The following is a 4,974-nucleotide window of genomic DNA, read 5'->3' as shown; positions in this document are numbered from 1 at the left end:
CACACAAGTTGATTTCTTAGCCGTGTGCGGTGCCCCCCTCCACAGATTTCCACCTCGGTCATATTGTCGTAGTGCTTAGGCGAAGCCCTGCGTCGGTAACTTCATCATCACCATCAACACGCCGTCGTGCTGACAAAACTCTCCCTCGGCCTCAACTGGATCTAGAGTTCGAGGGACATCACCGAGCTTAACGTGTGTAGATCGCGGAGGTGTCATGCGTTTGGTACTTGATCGGTTGGATCGCGAAGACGTTCGACTACATCAACCGCGTTACTTAGCGCTTCCGCTTTGGGTCTACGAGGGTACGTAGACACACTCTCCCCTCTCGTTGCTATGCATCTCTGTAACACCCACAATGCGGCTATATCTCCCACGTGCCGGGGCACGACTTAGAGGCATAGCCGCATGGTAGGCATGTCGCAAGAGGGGTAATCTTTACACATCTCATGTACTGAATAATAAAGGGATAAAGAGTTGGCTTACAATCGCCACTTCACACAATACATAAATAGTTCATACATCATCCAAAGTACAATCAAAGGTCCGACTACGGAACCAAAATAAAGAAAGACAACCCCTAATGCTAGATCCCCGATCGTCCCAACTGGGCTCCTCTACTGATCATCCGAAAAAGAAACATAGTAACGGCCCGAATCCTTGTCGAACTCCCACTTGAGTTTGGTATCGTCGCCTACACTGGTATCATCGGCACCTGCAACTGTTTGGAAGTATCCGTGAGTCACGAGGACTCAGCAATCTCACACCTGTGAGATCAAGACTATTTAAGCTTATGGGTAGGAAAGGGGAGTGAGGTGGAACTGCAGCAGGCACTAAGCATGTATGGTGGCTAACATACGCAAATAAGAGCGAGAAGAGAAACAACGCACGGTCGAGAAGCTATAAGTGATCAAGAAGTGATCCTGAAGCTACTTACATTCAAGCATAACACGAGACCGTGTTCTCTTCCCGGACTCACCGAAAAGATACCATCACGGCTACACACGCGGTTGATTCATTTTAATTAAGTTAAGTGTCAAGTTCTCTACAACCGGATATTAACAAATTCCCATCTGCCACATAACTGCGAGCACGGCTCTCGAAAGTTTATACCCTGCAGGGGTGTCCCAACTTATCCCATCACAAGCTCTCACGGTCAACGAAGGATATTCCTTCTCCCGGGAAGACCCGATCAGTCTCGGAATCCCGGTTACAAGACATTTCAACAATGGTAAAACAAGACCAGCAAAGCCGCCCGATGTGCCGACAAATCCTGATAGGAGTCGCACGTATCTCGTTCTCAGGGCACACCGGATGAGCACTCCGTACAACTAAAACCAACCCTCGAGTTTCCCCGAGGTGGCACTGCAAAGGACTCTAGTTCGGGCCAACACTCAGTGGAGCACTGGCCCGGGGGGGTTAAAATAAAGATGACCCTTGAGTCTGCAGAACCCAAGGTAAAGGTATATGGTGGTAGGTAGGAAAATTGTAAAACTAAGGTTGGGCCTTGATGGAGGAGTTTTATTCAAAGCGAACTGTCAAGGGGTTCCCATAACAGCCAACCGTGTAAGGAACGTAAAATCAAGGAACATAACACCAGTATGACGGAAACTAGGGCGTCAAGAGTGGAACAAAACACCAGACATAAGGCCGAGCCTTCAACCCTTTACCAAGTATATAGATGCATTAAAGTAAATAAGATATAATAATGATATCCCAACAGATATCCATGTTCCAACATGGAACAAACTTCATCTTCACCTGCAACTAACAATGCTATAAGAGGGGCTGAGCAAAAGCGGTAACATAGCCAAACAACGGTTTGCTAGGAAAGGTGGGTTAGAGGCTTGACATGGCAATATGGGAGGCATGATATAGCAAGTGGTATGGAGCGCGACATAGCAATAGAGCAAACATCTAGCAAGCAAAGATAGAAGTGATTTCGAGGGTATGGTCATCTCGCCTGCAATGTTCTCAGAGTTGTCAAAATCTTGATCCTCGTTAGCGTACTCAACAGGTTCCTCGGTCACGTACTCGTCTCCCGGCTCTACCCAAGGCAAGAACACAAGCAAAGGAACAACAATCAACCACGATGCAATGCACAAGCAACATGATGCAAAACATGGCATGATATGCAAGACATGATATGCAATGCATATGCGTGCTTCAGAAGGGAAAGAATGATCAAGGAATCAACTTGGCAAACCATGTGTGCCGCTGGAAAGATGAGTTGATTTCAGTTGAAATCGATATAAAGATCACTGAAAACGGATGTATGGTTTGCAAATGGCAAGCAAAACAAGGATGACACAATTCTACGATTAACAGCACGATGCCATCTAGAATGCAACAAGAAACTAAGCTACTGCACTCCAACATAACAACAAATCATATGTTAGTGATGTACAAGAGATGCTTGACAAAACATGAACACTGAGCTATGGCTAAATCACACTAGAATAGGTTCAAACAAGCATGGCAAAAGTGCAAAAGATATCAGCTTCACAGACTTAGAGAAACTTACTAACATGTCAAAAACAACATTAGGAAGCTATAGGAAAATATCATAGCAAACCAAGGCATGGCATGATTCTACTAAAAGCATAGATCAAAAGTCCCTTACTGACCATGAGCCAAAAAGGCACAGAAGATATGATGGCAACCATGTAAACATAGCAAGTTTTATTAACAGTTTCAGACTTTGCAGAAAAACAGAGCATGGCATAAACAGAATTATGATAGCAACTTTGCAAGCTCAAACCACTCACCACAAAGCATTGCATGACAAAACAAGCATATCAATAGCAAGATGACATGTTCATGAAGCTGACCATGGCAAGAGCAAGTTCATAGGATGCATGGATCACTAACAACAACCATGGCAAAATTGATTAACATGTTAACATTCTGCCAGGAACATTTTATAGCAAAAGTAGAGCAAGAACAAGACATGCTAGAGCACTCCATAATTGCAAACGGGGGCATGTATAGATAGAGCATAATCACATGTTCAAAACATCCTTACTGAAGCATCCCAAAATAAGCATGGATCTCACTGTAGCATCAACTTTACATGGCATCAAAATAACAACAGGCAAAGACTTGCCAAAATCCTAAGTCCCTAAAAACAGCAACATTGTCACCACACATATCACAAAAATACAAGACAAGCACCTCTGTAAATATGGCATGATGTAGTTCAAAACACATGTAAACCTCAAGCTCATACAATGCACACATCAAATGCAACAAAAATGACAAAACCTCATGATCTGATAATTACCAGCTCCTAACATTTTATAGCACTCTTGTATCAATGAAAATGGCATTATAACAGACAGTAACATGCATGGCAATGCTTCTACCATGAAGAGCTCAACGAGACGAACAACTTGATATATCATATGCATCATTTGGATCTACATGCAAGGAGATATGACACGTCAAAGGAGGCATAAAAATATTACAGAAAATGACTTAGATGAAATATACCCTCTCGGTCCAGATATAGGGTTCCGGTGGCACGGTTCTTGAGGTGGACAGAGTTCGCCGGAGTTGGACGCCGCGGTGGAGGAAGATGGCTGGAGAGGAGGGGGACGCCGGCGTCGAGGGAGGAGCTCGCCGGAGTGGCCACGGGTGAGGTGCGGCGCGCCGGCGAGGGCGGAGCCAAAGCAGGGCGGCGGTGCGGTGTCCTCGAGGTGGCGGCGGAGCAGGGAAGCCGAGGCGGCAGTGCGGCGGATCTGCGGGCGGCGGGGCCGGCGAGAGCGAAGGGCGGCGGCACGGGAGGCACGGGGGCGCGGCGAGGGGCGCTCGGGCGGCAGGCGCGCGGGCCTGACTCTGGCACGTGGCGGCCTGGGATTCACCGGGCGGCCGCGGGCGGACGTGTCCGGCCGTCGCGGACGCGTCCGGTGGCGGCGGGGATGATTTTCTAGGGTTTGGACCCGTGATTTTGGAGGGGAAGCACATATTTATAGGTAGAGGGAGTTTGGAGTGTCCAAATGAGGTGTAGTTTTCGCTCACACGATCATGATCCGACGACGGAGGACATGGAAGTGGTTTAGATGGGTTATTGGGCTGTTTTGGAGGGGTGTTGGGCTGCAACACACAAGAGACTTTTGCGGTTACCCGGCTAACCGTTGGAGCATTAAACGACCTCCAAATGGAACGAAATTTGACAGGCGGTCTACCGGTGGTATATCAAGGCCACTTGGAAAATCTCAGTCCATTTCGAGAACGTTTAACACCCTCTCACGAAAAGAGACAAGAGGGGTGCGCCGGTGCGTGTAGTAGTGTCGGATTGCGAAACGGACAACGGGAAAAGTGCTCGGGTGCATGAGACGAACACGTATGCAAATGCGATGCACATGATGACATGATATGAAATGCATGACATGAACAAAATGCAAAACGAAAACAAAACCCAACCACGAAGGGAATCTCATAACTTAAAGCCGGAAATGGCAAGAGTCGGAGTTACAAATATGGCAAGTTACATCCGGGGTGTGACAATCTCCTAGATTTATCTTGCATGATCATAGGAATTTTTTTGAAATACTGCGTTCCCCAATAGTGGCATCCGAGCCAGGTCTATACTGGATGTTATATGCACGAGTAGAACACAAAGGAGTTGTGGGCGTGGGTATATACATATTGCTTGTCGTCACTAGTTGATTCTTGAGTCAGCGGTATTGTTGGATGAAGCGGCTTAGACCGACATTACGCGTATGCTTACGCGAGACTGGCTCTACTGACGTGATTCGCACACAGGTGGCTAGTGGGTGTCTGTTTCTCCAACTTTAGTTGAATCGGTTTCAATGAATAGGGTTCTTTCTGAAGATCAAAAAGCAATCACTATACTGCGTTGTGGTTTTGATGCGTAGGTAAGAACGGTTCTTGCTAGAAGCCCATAGCAGCCACGTAAAACTTACAACAACAAAGTAGAGGACGTCTAACTTGTTTTTGTAGGGCATGTTGTGA

This window comes from Triticum urartu, chromosome 3 (genome assembly GCF_003073215.2).
Source record: "Triticum urartu cultivar G1812 chromosome 3, Tu2.1, whole genome shotgun sequence".
NCBI classification, from domain to species: Eukaryota; Viridiplantae; Streptophyta; class Magnoliopsida; order Poales; family Poaceae; genus Triticum; species Triticum urartu.
This window is presented reverse-complemented; position numbering follows the sequence as displayed.